We start from the raw sequence: 15,901 nt of genomic DNA, 5'->3' as shown, positions 1-15,901 counted from the left end.
CTTCCTTGACTTGATCACGGATGGAATTGAAGCGTCTCTTGATGTGCTTGGTTCTCTTGTGAAATCTGGATTCCTTTGCCAAGGCAATTGCACCAGTATTGTCACAAAAGATTTTCATTGGACCCGATGCACTAGGTATGACACCTAGATCGGATATGAACTCCTTCATCCAGACTCCTTCATTTGCTGCTTCTGAATCAGCTATGTACTCCGCTTCACACGCAGATCCCACCACGACGCTGTGCTTGGAACTGCACCAACTGACAGCCCCACCATTTAATAAAAATACGTATCCGGTTTTTGACTTAGAGTCATCCGGATGAGTGTCAAAGCTTGCATCGACGTAACCGTTTACGACGAGCTCTTTGCCACCTCCATAAACGAGAAACATATCCTTAGTCCTTTTCAGGTACTTCAGGATGTTCTTGACTGCTGTCCAGTGATCCACTCCTGGATTACTTTGGTACCTCCCTGCTAAACTAATAGCAAGGCACACATCAGGTCTGGTACACATCATTGCATACATGATAGAACCTATGGCTGAAGCATAGGGAATGACTTTCATTTTCTCTCTATCTTCTGCAGTGGTCGGGCATTGAGGCTGACTCAACTTCACACCTTGTAACACTGGCAAGAACCCTTTCTTTGCTTGATCCATTTTGAACTTCTTCAAAACTTTATCAAGGTATGTGCTTTGTGAAAGTCCAATTAAGCATCTTGATCTATCTCTATAGATCTTGATGCCTAATATATAAGCGGCTTCACCGAGGTCTTTCATTGAAAAATTCTTATTCAAGTATCATTTTATGCTATTCAGAAATTCAGTATTATTTCCGATCAACAATATGTCATCCACATATAATATCAGAAATGCTACAGAGCTCCCACTCACTTTCTTGTAAATACAGGCTTCTCCAAAAGTCTGTATAAAACCATATGCTTTGATCACACTATCAAAGCGTATATTCCAACTCCGAGAGGCTTGCACCAGTCGATAAATTGATTGTTGGAGCTTGCACACTTTGTTAGCACCTTTTGGATAGACAAAACCTTCTGGTTGCATCATATACAACTCTTCTTTAAGATATCCATTAAGGAATGCAGTTTTCACATCCATTTGCCAAATTTCATAATCATAAAATGCGGCAATTGCTAACATGATTCGGACGGACTTAAGCATCGTTACGTGTGAGAAGGTCTCATCATAGTCAACTCCTTGAACTTGTCGAAAACCTTTCGCAACAAGTCGAGCTTTGTAGACAGTAATATTACCGTCAGCGTCAGTCTTCTTCTTGAAGATCCATTTATTCTCTATGGCTTGCCGATCATCGGGCAAGTCAACCAAAGTCCACACTTTGTTCTCATACATGGATCCCATCTCAGCTTTCATGGCCTCAAGCCATGTTGCGGAATCTGGGCTCATCATCGCTTCCACATAGTTTGTAGGTTCGTCATGGTCAAGTAACACGACCTCGAGAACAGGATTACTGTACCACTCTGGTGCGGATCTTACTCTGGTTGACCTACGAGGTTCGGTAGTAACTTGATCAGAAGTTTCATGATCATCATCATTAACTTCCTCACTTACTAGTATAGGAATCACTGGAAGTGATTTCTATGATGAACTACTTTCCAATAAGGGAGCAGGTACAATTACCTCATCAAGTTCTACTTTCCTCCCACTCACTTCTTTCGAGAGAAACTCCTTCTCTAGAAAGGATCCATTCTTAGCAACCAATGTCTTGCCTTCAGATCTGTCATAGAAGGTGTACCTAATAGTCTCCTTTGGGTATGTTATGAAGACACATTTCTCCGATTTGGGTTTGAGCTTATTAGGTTGAAGCTTTTTCACATAAGCAACGCAGCCCCAATCTTTAAGAAACGACAACTTGGGTTTCTTGCCAAACCACAGTTCATAAGGTGTCGTCTCAACGGATTTAGATGGTGCCCTATTTAACGTGAATGCAGCCGTCTCTAAAGCATAACCCCAAAACGATAGCGGTAAATCAGTGAGAGACATCATAGATCGCACCATATCTAATGAAGTACGATTACGACGTTTGGACACACCATTATGCTGTGGTGTTCCGGGTGGCGTGAGTTGCGAAACTATTCCGCATTGTTTCAAATGAAGACCAAACTCGTAACTCAAATATTCTCCTCCACGATTAGATCGTAGAAATTTTATTTTCTTGTTACGATGATTTTCGACTTCACTCTGAAATTCTTTGAACTTTCCAAATGTTTCAGACTTATGTTTCATCAAGTAGATATACCCATATCTGCTCAAATCATCTGTGAAGGTCAGAAACAACGATACCGCCGCAAGCATCAACACTCACCGGACCGCATACATCAATATGTATTATTTCCAACAAGTCAGTTGCTCGCTCCATTGTTCCGGAGAACGAGTCTTAGTCATCTTGCCCATGAGGCATGGTTCGCAAGCATCAAGTGATTCATAATCAAGTGATTCCAAAATCCCATCAGAATGGAGTTTCTTCATGCGCTTTACACCAATATGACCTAAACGGCAGTGCCACAAATAAGTTGCACTATCATTATGAAACTTATATCTTTTGGCTTCAATACTATGAATATGTGTGTCACTACTATCAAGATTTAGTGAAATAAGACCACTCATCAAGGGTGCATGACAATAAAAGATATTACTCATATAAATAGAACAGCCATTATTCTCTGATTTAAATGAATAACTGTCTCACATCAGACAAGATCTAGATATAATGTTCATGCTTAACGCTGGCACCAAATAATAATTATTCAGGTCTAAAACTAATCCTGAAGGCAGATGTAGAGGTAGCGTGCCGATGGCGATCACATAGACTTTGGAACCATTTCCCATGCACATCGTCACCTCGTCCTTAGCCAATCTTCGCTTAATCCGTAGCCCCTGTTTCGAGTTGCAAATATTAGCAACAGAACCAGTATCAGATACCCAGGCTCTACTGCGAGCATTAGTAAGGTATACATCAATAACATGTATATCAAATATACCTTTCACTTTGCCATCCTTCTTCTCCGCCAAATACTTGGGGCAGTTCCGCTTCCATTGACCAGTCCCTTTGCAGTAGAAGCACTCAGTCTCAGGCTTAGGTCTAGACTTGGGCCTCTTCACTTGAGCAGCAACTTGCTTGCCGTTCTTCTTGAAGTTCCCCTTCTTCCCTTTACCCTTTTTTCTTGAAACTGGTGGTCTTGTTGACCATCAACACTTGATGCTCCTTCTTGATTTCTACCTCCACAGCCTTTAGCATCGCGAAGAGCTCGGGAACTGTCTTATCCATCCCTTGCATATTATAGTTCATCACAAAGCTTTTATAGCTTGGTGGCAGTGATTGAAGAACTCTGTCAATGACACTATCAACTGGAAGATTAACTCCCAGCTGAGTCAAGTGATTGTGGTACCCAGACATTCTAAGTATATTCTCACTGACGGAACTATTCTCCTCCATTTTTTAGCTGTAGAACTTATTGGAGACTTCATATCTCTCAATCCGGGCATTTTCTTGAAATATTAACTTCAACTCCTAGAACATCTCATATGCTCCATGACGTTCAAAACGTCGTTGAAGTCCCGGTTCTAAGCCGTAAAGCATGACACACTAAACTATCGAGTAGTCATTAGCTTTGCTCTGCCAAGCGTTCACAAATCACAACGTCCGGCGTTTCTCCTGCAGCGGGTCTTGCACCTAGCGGTGCTTCCAGGACGTAATTCTTCTGTGCAGCAATGAGGATAATCCTCAAGTTACAGACTCAGTCCGTGTAATTTCTACCATCATCTTTCAACTTAGCTTTCTATAGGTACGCATTAAAATTCAACGGAACAATAGCACGGGCCATTTATCTACAACAACATAGACATGCAAAATACTATCAGGTACTAAGTTCATGATAAATTAAAGTTCAATTAATCATATTACTTAAGATCTCCCACTTAGATAGACATCCCTCTAATCATCTAAGTGATCACGTGATCCATATCAACTAAACCATGTCCGATCATCATGTGAGATGGAGTAGTTTTTAATGGTGAACATCACTATGTTGATCATATCTACTATATGATTCATGCTCGACCTTTCGGTCTCAGTGTTCCGAGGCCATATCTGCATATGCTAGGCTTGTCAAGTTTAACCCGAATATTCTACGTGTGCAAAACTGGCTTGCACCCGTTGTATGTGAGCGTAGAGCTTATCACGTGGTGTCTCGGCACAACGAACTTTCGCAACGGTGCATACTCAGGAAGAACACTTGTACCTTGAAATTTAGTGAGAGGTCATCTTATAATGCTAGCGTCGAACTAAGAAAAATAAGATGCATAAAGGATAAACATCACATGGAATCAATATAAGTGATATGATATGGCCATCATCATTTTTTGCCTTTGATCTCCATCTCCAAAGCACCGTCATGATCACCATCGTCACTGGCATGACACCTTGATCTCCATCGTAGCATCGTTGTCGTCTCGCCAACTATTGCTTCTATGACTATCGCTACCGCTTAGTGATAAAGTAAAGCAATTACATGGCGATTGCATTTCATACAATAAAGCGACAACCATATGGCTCCTGCCAGTTGCCGGTAACTGTGTTACAAAACATGATCATCTCATACAACAATTTATATAATCACGTCTTGACCATATCACATCACAACATGCCCTGCAAAAACAAGTTAGACGTCCTCTACTTTGTTGTTGCAAGTTTTACGTGGCTGCTACGGGCTTAGCAAGAACCGTTCTTACCTACGCATCAAAACCACAACGATTTTTCGTCAAGTTTGCTGTTTTAACCTTCAACAAGGACCGGGCGTAGTCAAACTTGATTCAACTAAAGTTGGAGAAACAGACACCCACTAGCCAGCTGTTGGCCAAGCACGTCGGTAGAACCAGTCTCGCGTAAGCGTACGCGTAATGTCGGTCTGAGCCGCTTCATCCAACAATACGCCGAACCAAAGTATGACATGCTGGTAAGTAATATGACTATTATTGCCCACAACTCTTTGTGTTATACTCGTGTGTAACGCCCTCGATGCGGCTATATCTCCCACGTGTCGAAGCACGACTTAGAGGCATAACCGCATTGAAAGCAATGTCGCAAGTGAGGTAATCTTCACACAACCCATGTAATTTAATAAGGGAAAGAGATACACAGTTGGCTTACAATCGCCACTTCACACAATTATATGAATAAAGCATTACATCATACAAATACAATCAAGGTTCGACTACGGAACCTAAATAAAAGAAGAACTCCAAAAGTGACACGGTCCCCGATCGACCCCAACTGGGCTCCACTACTGATCAACTAAAACAAAACAACACAAAGGACAAGATCTTCATCGAGCTCCTCCTGAGCTTGGTTGCGTCACCTGCTTGGTAACATCGGCACCTGCAAACTGGTATTGGAAGTAACTGTGAGCCATAGGGACTCAGCAATCTCGCACCCTCGCGATCAAGACTATTTAAGCTTATGGGTAAGGTAAAAGTATGAGGTGAAGCTGCAGCAAGCGACTAGCATATATGGTGGCTAACATACACAAATGAGAGCGAGAAGAGAAGGCAAAGCACGTTCGAGAAAGTATGATCAAGAAGTGATCCTAAACGGCCTACGTCAAGCATAACTCCAACACCGTGTTCACTTCCCAGACTCCGCCAGAAAGAGACCATCACGGTTACACACGCTGTTGATATATTTTAATTAAGGTCAACTTTAGGTTTTCTACAACCGGACGTTAACAAATTCCCATCTGCCCATAACCACGGGCACGACTTTCAAAAGTTCAAATCCCTGCAGGGGTGTCCCAACTTAGCCCATCACAAGCTCTCATGGTCAACGAAGGAATAGACCTCCTCCCGAGACATTCCGATCAGACTCGGTATCCCGGTACAACAAGACATTTCGATAGGGTAAAACTAAACCAGCAACACCGCCCGATGCGCCGACATCCTGATGGGAGCTGCACATATCTCGTTCTCAGGGCAACACTGGATAGGTCAAGCTACGAGTAAAACCAGCCCTCAAGTTTCCCCGAGGTGGCCCCGCAGGCTGCCCATTTCGGACCAACACTTAGACAAGCACTGGCCCGGGGGGGTTAAAATAAAGATGACCCTCGAGAGAGCGACTCCCAAGGGAAAAGTAGGTGGTGGTGAGGCAAATGGTAAAACCAAGGTTGGGCATTGCTGGAGGAGCTTTACTTAAGGCGAACTGCCAAGGGGTTCCCATTATTACCCAATCGCGTAACGAACGCAAAATCTGGGAACATAACACCGATATGACGGAAACTAGGGCGGCAAGAGTGGAACAAAACACCAGGCATAAGGCCGAGCCTTCCACCCTTTACCAAGTATATAGATGCATTAATTAAATAAGATATATAGTGATATCCCAACAAGTAAACATGTTCCAACAAGGAACAACACCTCCATGTTCCAACGAGGAACAAACTTCAATCTTTACCTGCAACTAACAATGCTATAAGAGGGGCTGAGCGAAGCGGTAACATAGCCAATCAAGGTGGGTTAGAGGCTTGGTTGAACAAAGTAGGAGGCATGATAAGCAAGTGGTAGGTATCGCAGCATAGGCATAGCAAAAGAGCGAGCATCTAGCAAAGCAAAGATAGTAGTGATTTCGAGGGTATGATCATCTTGCCTGAGATCCCGCAAGGAAGAAGAACGAGTCCATGAAGAAGATAAATAGACGTAGTCGAACGGTTCCTCACACACACGATGATATCGAAACCAATCCGAAGAAGCAACACCGGAAAGGAGCAAACGACATAGTAAACAACCAACACATCAACATGGAATGATGCACAATCAAGTATGTTGCATGTCCGGTTTAATGAGGCATGGCATGACAAAGTGCAACAAACAATACTACAAATTAAGTGGAGCTCAATATGCAACTCCGTTGCATATTTGCAAAACACCACATGACTTATTTAGTTCTCTCTCGTTTATGTACCCAACAATATTAAATGTTGTAAAACATGGCAAGAGGGTGAAGCAAAGTAAAACTACCTATCTAGTCAAGTTTAAATGAGGTCGGAAGCAACAAACAACAATTCTGGAAACTCCTCATGTGCATGTATTAGGTTTGGTACTGTTCTGCCCCAAACCAAATTTTATAGTTGTTAAACATGCAAAGCAAGTGCACCATGATAAACTAGGCAAAATTCTACCCCATTTACATACAAAGTTTATTTAATTCGGAGCTACGGTTAAATAGTTATGATTTAAAGTATTTTAACATGTTAAAAGAGCAAAAATAAAGCAACCATCATTTTAAACATGTCAAACATGATTGAAAGTTGCATATTGTTAAACTAGATGAAAATCTGGTCGTGATACATATATGACATGTTTTATTTGGATGCATGGTTCAAAAGTTATTAGCAGTTTAACATAGGGGCAGTTCTGTAAATATGCAATGCACTGGTTAAATAGAAAAAACGTTCAGCGAAAAAAAACGTGTCTCGGGCCGAATCTGTCTAGCCCAAACAGCAATAAAAAAAGGAGGCGCTGGGGAGGCCTCACCCATGGGCTTTGGCCCGGTTCAGTGGAAGAAGGCTGGCTGGGTGAGGAGGAGTGCGCTGGGCCGGCAAAGAAGCAGGCTGGGCCTGGCGCTTGCCTCGCTTGGTCAACGCGAGCCGACCTGCTCGTTGCTGCTACTCGATGCAGTCGGCAGCGACGGGGATGGAAGCAGAGGCGCGTTACACGGGCTGGGACTAGTGGGCGCGGCGGATTCGGGCAGTACGAGGGTCGGGGCGCTGGTTCCCGGCGACGAGAAACTCCGGCGATGGCACTGCTTGAAGAAGAAGGCGATGCCATGTGCGGCAGCGGTTCCTTGTGGAAGAAAAACAGGGAGGAGACATTCAGAGAAGAAGATAGCAGAGAAGGAGAAACAATCCGGGCACGGCCTTGGCGCTGGTATTGGTTGCCGGCGATGGGGTCCTTGCAGGTGCGGGCGGTGGACGGAGAAGCTCCGACGGTGGCGCTCGCCAGCGTGGTGGTGAGGCAGCAGATCAAGCGAAGGCGGAGCTCTGCTCGGGCCAGAGGAAAGGGACGGCGCGATGCAGTTATTTGAAGCAGGGAACGAGCGGCGTTGGCGGGACTTGGGAGCGAGCTTGCTCCGGCGAGGGTACAGAGGTCCATGGTGCTCGGGAGGAGTCCTGCTGCCTCCGGTGAGCTGCTGGTCGCGGTGGCGCGGGGAAGATGGTGCTGCGGGCTTGAGGAGAAGCAGAGGAGGCCGCAACTCGAGGTGGACGGCGCTGGTTACCGGCGACGAGGCAGGGCTCGGTGAGCGGGACGAAGCAGAGCAGGAGGGGGGTTCGAAGAACTCGGGGATGAGGATGTGGCCTCGATCTCAAGCTGGATCGAGCGCCGGCTGGATGCGGGGTGGAGGGCGGCGCTCCAGACTGCTGCTGCTGCTTGGGTGGCCGGCGCGAAAATTGCGGGAGGTGGTCGGAGGCTGCGGCGGTGGTTGGTTGGGTGGAGAAAACGATGAGGATTTTTGGATCGGGAGGAGATCCCGAGGAAGAAGGTAGGTAGGTCGGCTGGCGGCGGAGAGGGGATGGATGGATTGGACTAGGGTTTGATCCGAATATATATCCCGAGTGGATTTGGGTAGGGTCGCCTGAATCCCTCCGATCGTAATCGGACGGTCGGGAAAAATAAGTTAGGGAGTCCAATAAACAAAACGGAGATGTTTTGTAGACGTTTGGGGATGATCTGGATCCAATGGTGGCGACACTCCGGGTCGGGTTCGGGACAACTTTCGGACGCGTGCGAGGGAAGGTCCGCGAGCTGACGAGAGAGGTTGGGTTGGGCCTGGCGGTAGGTGGTGAGCTGTGTAGACGGTCTCGAGCTGAGAGAAGAGAAGAGAGGGAGGCCAGGCGACTGTTTCCGGAGACCGAAAACGTCCGCCGTTAAACCGGCTACTATTGCCGCTATATTTAACGGTTGGGCTATCAAACGAGCTCCGAATGCGATGAAACTTGGCAGGCGACCTACTAACAACAAAACAACACCGCATGCCAACTTTCACCCCACTCTGAGAACATTTTCCGGCCACTTATAAAATACTATTTCGGACATGCCTCGGGCGCGTGCAAGTGTGTCTGGGCTCAGAACGGACAACGGAAGGAACGAGGAGAACCCGGACGAATGCAAGTTTTAAACATGATGATGCAATGCACATGATGGCATGATAAGAAATGCATGACACGCAAGCAAAGACAAGGAAACAACAGCGAATAACTGGAGGACACCTGGCACATCGGTCTCGGGGCGTTACATCATGCATATAACATCTACGCATAGACCTGACTCGGATACCACTGTCGGGTAACATAGTATTTCAAATTTTTTGCCTACAATCACTCAAGATCCATCTAGGTGATGCATAGCAACAAGCGGGGAGAGTGTGTCTACGTACCCTCATAGACCGAAAGCAGAAGCGTTTAGTAACGCGGTTGATGTAGTCGAACGTCTTCGCAATCAAACCGATCCTAGTACCGAACGCACGACACCTCCGCGATCTGCACACATTCAGCTCAGTGGCGTCCCTCGTACTCTTGATCCAGCTGAGGCCGAGGGAGAGTTTCTTCAGCATGACGACGTGATGACGGTGATGATGAAGTTACCGACACTGGGCTTCGCCTAAGCACTACAACGATATGACCGAGGTGGAAATCTGTGGAGGGGGGCACCGCACACGGCTAAGATCAACTTTGATGTTTTCTAGGTGCCCCCTCCCCATGTATATATAGGAGGGAGGGGGAGGCTGGCCGGCCCTCATGGGCGCGCCAAGGGGGGAGGAATCCTCTTCCTAGTAGGAGTAGGACTCCCCCCTTTCCTAGTCCTACTAGGAGAAGAAGGAAGGAGGGGGAAAGAGAAGGAAGGAGGGGGCGGCGCCCCTCCCCCTAGTCCAATTCGGACTAGGCCCATGGGGGGGGGGGGGCGGCCAGCCCTTGGCAGCCCCTCTCTCTCCCCTAGGCCCAATAAGGCCCATTACTTCTCCAGTGGTTCTGATAACCCTTTCGGCACTTCGATATTTATCTGGTGACCCCCGGAACTATTCCGGTGTCCGAATATAGTCTTCCAATATATCAATATTTATGTCTCGACCATTTTGAGACTCCTCGTCATGTCTGTGATCACATCTGGGATTCCGAACTAGCTTTGGTACATCAAAACACGTAAACTCATAATGCCGATCGTCATTGAACGTTAAGCGTGTGGACCCTACGGGTTCGAGAACTATGTAGACATGACCGAGACTCACTTCCGGTCAATAACCAATAGCGGAACCTGGATGCTCATATTGGTTCCTACATATTCTATGAAGATCTTTATCGGTCAAACCGCATAACAACATACGTTCTTCCCTTTGTCATCGGTATGTTACTTGCCCGAGATTCGATCGTTGGTATTTCAATACCGAGTTCAATCTCGTTACCGGCAAGTCTCTTTACTCGTTCCGTAATGCATCATCCCGCAACTAAATCATTAGTCATATTGCTTGCAAGGCTTATAGTGATGTGCATTACCGAGAGGGCCCAGAGATACATCTTCGACAATCGGAGTGACAAATCCTAATCTCGATCCATGCCAACTCAACAAACACCATCGGAGACACCTGTAGAGCATCTTTATAATCACCCAGTTACGTTGTGACGTTTGATAGCACACTAAGTGTTCCTCCGGTATTTGGGAGTTGCATAATCTCATAGTCATAGGAACATGTATAAGTCATGAATAAAGCAATAGCAACAAACTAAACGATCATCGTGCTAAGCTAACGGATGGGTCAAGTCAATCACATCATTCTCTAAGGATGTGATCTCGTTAATCAAATGACAACTCTTGTCCATGGCTAGGAAACTCAACCATCTTTGATTAAGAGCTAGTCAAGTAGAGGCATACTAGTGACACTCTGTTTGTCTATGTATTCACACATGTACTAAGTTTCCGCTTAATACAATTCTAGCATGAATAATAAACATTTATCATGATATAAGGAAATATAAATAACAACTTTGTTATTGCCTCTAGGGCATATTTCCTTCACAATCCTCTCTAAGCTCTCCTGATTCTTAGTCAAGTTGGCCAAACTCTTCTCAATCCTTAGGGTAGCTTCTAGCAGATACGTGAGTTGATCTTGTTTAGTCTTGAGATTCACAATGGAAGCATCTGGAGCACTTGCTGCCTTTGCTGCTTTAGCAGCCTTTGCCTTCTCAGCTTCTCCTGGGCCTCAACAGAAGTAGGATATTTAGCATCCATGACAACTTCGTTGTCCTCAATCTCTGTCCTAAGAGGTAAATGCTCTTTGTCAAGTAGATATGTTCCAGTTCCAACCTTGGAATTGATCAACATCTGAATACGTGGAGCATATCCACATGACCAATTTTGGTCAGCGGGTTGATGGAGTGACCATGTATCATCCTATGATCTCCAGACTTAGGCAAGAGACTATCAAGGTTGCCATATGTGACTATCAAGAGCATATGTTCCAGTTGTGATCCTTCCTGGGTTTGCCATATACATCAATATCATCTTCTTATTATTTTGGGGCGTTGATGAGCTCATCCCACTCAGAGATTGATGACTGGTACCTAGTGCCCTCAGTCATCCACACTATCTTCCCATCTGGATAGAAGTGTGTAGTGGAGTAAAATTGCATCACCATCTCATCGTTCCACTTGGTGAGCTCTTGTCCAACAAAACCATCAGCTCCATTCAACCTGAAGCACTCATGAACATGGGGAAAGTAATCTTCATTGGCATTAATATACTTCCAGTCAACCCACTTCATGTCACACACAATGGGCTTCTTGTCAAGAAACACTATCTCATAAAGTTCCGCTGTTCTCCGGTGTGGAAACGGTAATCAACAACAGTCCTCCTCCTTGTGGCATAAGGATCAGTCTTCCTCCACAATCTCAGACCTGCATCCTTTTTCAGTTTCATGTTTTCAGCCACTAGATGATCATCATTGTGGTGTGCAATCTTTGGCTCCAATTTCTTGAGCACTAGTGGCTCATCATCTTCTTGAACTTGGCACTGGGGCCTTGTTCTTCTCTGCAGTAGGGATATTTCTTGTGGATCTCTTTGGAGCTGAAGTCTTGGGGGCAGACTTAGTGAAAGTGCAACTATCCCTGGGTGGCTTTGGTAATTCCTAACAACATATAGTTCATTGAACTAATGCTCTTTCAAGATGATCATTTCAGAAAGTTCAATGATTGACATGGCATGGACTAGGATTGTGCACCCCTCAAAATGCTAAGGACACATATTGGCTCAAACTCAAGACTCTACATTTTCATTTTGGTGATCCAAGATCACATTGAGTCCATAGGAAAAGCCAATACTATTAAAAGGGGATTAGGTGTTGCTTAATGGCTTGCTTGCTCAAAATGCTTAGTGATATGCTCCAAAAGCCCTCAACCACTTTCTCATATCCACATATGTCCCAAACCAAAAGTCAAACTCGTCCCCACCGATTTGATCTATCTGGCGCCATCGAGTTCATTTGACATCGCCATAGCCAGAAACCCTAATTAGTTCGGTCTCACCGATAGGGATCTCGGTCTCACCGAGATGGGATTGCGAACTCTCTGTTTCCCTTCGTAACGTTTCAGTCTAACCGAGATGAGCGATCAGTCCCACCGAATTCGTAATGCAAACTCTTTGTTTCCTTTTTCGTAATGTTTCGTTCTCACTGAAATGAGCGATCGGTCCCACCGAGTTTTCCTGACCAACTCTCTGTTTGCCTATTATAGAAATCGGTCTCACTGAGTTTATGTGATCGGTCTCACCGAGATTACATTATGCCCTAACCCTAATGAAATAGGTCCCACCGAGTTGACATGTCGGTCCCAACGAAAAGCCTAACGTTCACATTTTGAACTGAATTGGTCTGAGTGAGTTTCATGATTCAGTCCCATCGAGTTTGGTAAATTGTTTGTAACGGTTAGATTTTGTGTGGAGGCTATATATACCCCTCCACCCACTCTTCATTCATGGAGAGAGCTATCAGAACATGCCTACACTTCTACCATTCATTTTCTGAGAGAGAACCACCTACTCATGTGTTGAGACCAAGATATTCCAATCCAACCACAAGAATCTTGATCTCTAGCCTTCCCCAAGTTACTATCCACTCAAATCATATTTCCACAAAATCCAAATCTGTGTGAGAGAGTTGAGTGTTGGGGAGACTATCATTTGAAGCACAAGAGCAAGGAGTTCATCATCAACACACCATCTATTACCTTTTGGAGAGTGGTGTCTCCTAGATTGGTTAGGTGTCACTTGGGAGCCTCCGTCAAGATTGTGGAGTTGAACCAAGGAGTTTGTATGGGCAAGGAGATCGCCTACTTCGTGAAGATCTACCATAGTGAGGCAAGTCCTTCGTGGGCGATGGCCATGGTGGGATAGACAAGGTTGCTTCTTTGTGAACCCTTCGTGGGTGGACCCTCCATGGACTCGCGCAACCGTTACCCTTCGTGGGTTGAAGTCTCCATCAACGTGGATGTACGATAGCACCACCTATTGGAACCACGGGAAAAATCTTCGTGTCTACATTGCGTTTGCTCCCTTCAAACTCCTCACCTTTACCTTCATATGCAATGATTTACATTCCATTGCTATACTCTTAGACTTGCATGTGTAGGTTGATTGCTTGACTTGTGCTAATTTGCTAAAATCTGCCAAGACTTAAAATTGGGAAAAGGCTAGATTTTTATTTGGTCAAGTAGTCTAATCACCCCCCTATAGACATACTTTCGATCCTACAAGTGGTATCAGAGATTTGGTCTCCATTTTCCTTGATTTCCATAGCTTTGGTGATCATAGCCTTGGTTTCACAACCTAGGAGAGTATGGCGTCTAGCGAGGAAAATTACCACCGTAGAGGTTCTTACTTTGATGGTACTAATTTTGCTAGTTGGAGGCATAAGATGAAAATGCATATTCTTGGACATAACCCCGCTGTTTGGGCTATTGTGTGTATTGGCTTACAAGGTGAATTCTTTGATGGGAGAGAACTGAACCATGAAGCTACCGCGAAAGTGTTGAAGATGCTGCAATACAATGCTCAAGCTTGCGATATCCTCTTGAATGGATTGTGCCCCGAAGAATTCAACAAAATTAGCCGTCTTGAGAATGCAAAGGGAATTTGGGATACTTTGATTGATATGCACGAAGGTACCGATTCCGTCAAGGAATCCAAATTGGATGTGCTTCAAAGTCAGCTTGACAAGTTCAAAATGAAGGATGGTGAAGGTGTCGCTCAAATGTACTCTAGGTTTGCTCTCATCACAAATGAGATTGCCGGCTTAGGAAGTGAAGAGATGACCGATAGATTCATCATCAAGAAGATCCTAAGAGCCTTGGATGGAAAATATGATACCGTGTGCACATTGATCCAAATGATGCCCAACTACAAAGATCTCAAGACAACGGAAGTCATTGGAAGAATTGTTGCTCATGAGATGTCACTCAAGGATAAAGAAGAGCTTCACAACATCAAGTAGTGCTTACAAAGCCTCATGTGATGCTCCTACATCATCAAGTGTGAAACAAGCCTTCAATGAGGAATTGAGCCTAATGGTGAAGAACTTCAACAAGTTCTACAAGAGTAGAAGCAAAGAAAGAAGTTCCAAGTCAAGGTCCTACAATGACAAAAGATCTTCTAGTTGTGAGCGTAATTGCTACAATTGTGGAAGACCCGGACACTACTCCAATGAGTGTACGGCTCCCTACAAAAGAAGAGAAGATTCACCCAAAAGGAGAAGTAGAAGAGAAGAATCACCTCCAAGAGAGAGAAGGAGTAGAGATGATCGTTATGAATGAAGAACTTCTCACAGAAGCAACGATTTGGAAAAGAAGGACAAGTCATCAAGGACCTACACAAAACGAAGACATCAAGATCATGTTGGTGAATGGGTATCCGGCTCCGACTCTGACCATCACCCTGAGAGAAGTTATCACTCTGACTCCGAATATACTCAAGATGAAGGTGTTACCGGTCTAGCGCTTGTGTCGACCAACTCATACGACACATTTGACTCACCAAATGAAGGAATTGGAAGATGCTTCATGGCTAAAGTCCCAAAGATATCACACCCTGAGTATGTTGATTTCAATAGTGATGAAGATGATTTGCTAGGTGATGACAATTTACTTGTTGAAAACTCTAGTGATGAAAACTATGACAAAATTGCTGTTAATCATACTAACCAAGATAAACGAATAACGATGATAAGAAGGAGATTGAGCGGCTAACTAAAGAACTAAACACTCTTAAGTTAGCTCATGAAACTACCTTAGAAGATCATCGAGAGCTTTTAAAGACTCATGAGAAGCTACGCTTTGAAAAGCTCAACCTTGAGCAAGAGCATGGGTTCTTAAAGGCAATCAATGATGATCTTCATAAGAACAGTTCTTCTTACATTGCCAAGCGTTTACTCTTGTCTACTTACATGCCACAAGTAAAATCTAGCAACAAGAGTAAGAAAGATTCTTCTTCTAGTAGTAACAATAATCATGCTAAAGCCAATATTTTTGCTTCTAGTAGTCCTCTTGATTCCACTAATGATTCTCTTAGACAAGTTACACTTGAGCAAGAAAATAGCTTATTGAAGGGAATTATAGAGAAAGGTGTTTACAAGAGCCTTGCCGGAAGTAAGCAATTTGAGGAAATTGTACGCAAGCAAGGAAGGCACTGGAAGAATCAAGGTGTTGGTTTTGAACGAAAGTTCAATGCCAATGGAGTTGAGTGGGAAGAAGATCAATACCCCAAGACGATGTTTGTTCCTCAACAAGAGAAGTATGATCCTACTTCTTTCAAGGGGACACAAGCTCAAGAAGATCT

Source organism: Triticum dicoccoides, chromosome 3A (genome assembly GCF_002162155.2).
Source record: "Triticum dicoccoides isolate Atlit2015 ecotype Zavitan chromosome 3A, WEW_v2.0, whole genome shotgun sequence".
NCBI classification, from domain to species: Eukaryota; Viridiplantae; Streptophyta; class Magnoliopsida; order Poales; family Poaceae; genus Triticum; species Triticum dicoccoides.
The sequence above is the reverse complement of the archived record's forward strand: the minus strand, read 5'-3'. Positions refer to the sequence as shown.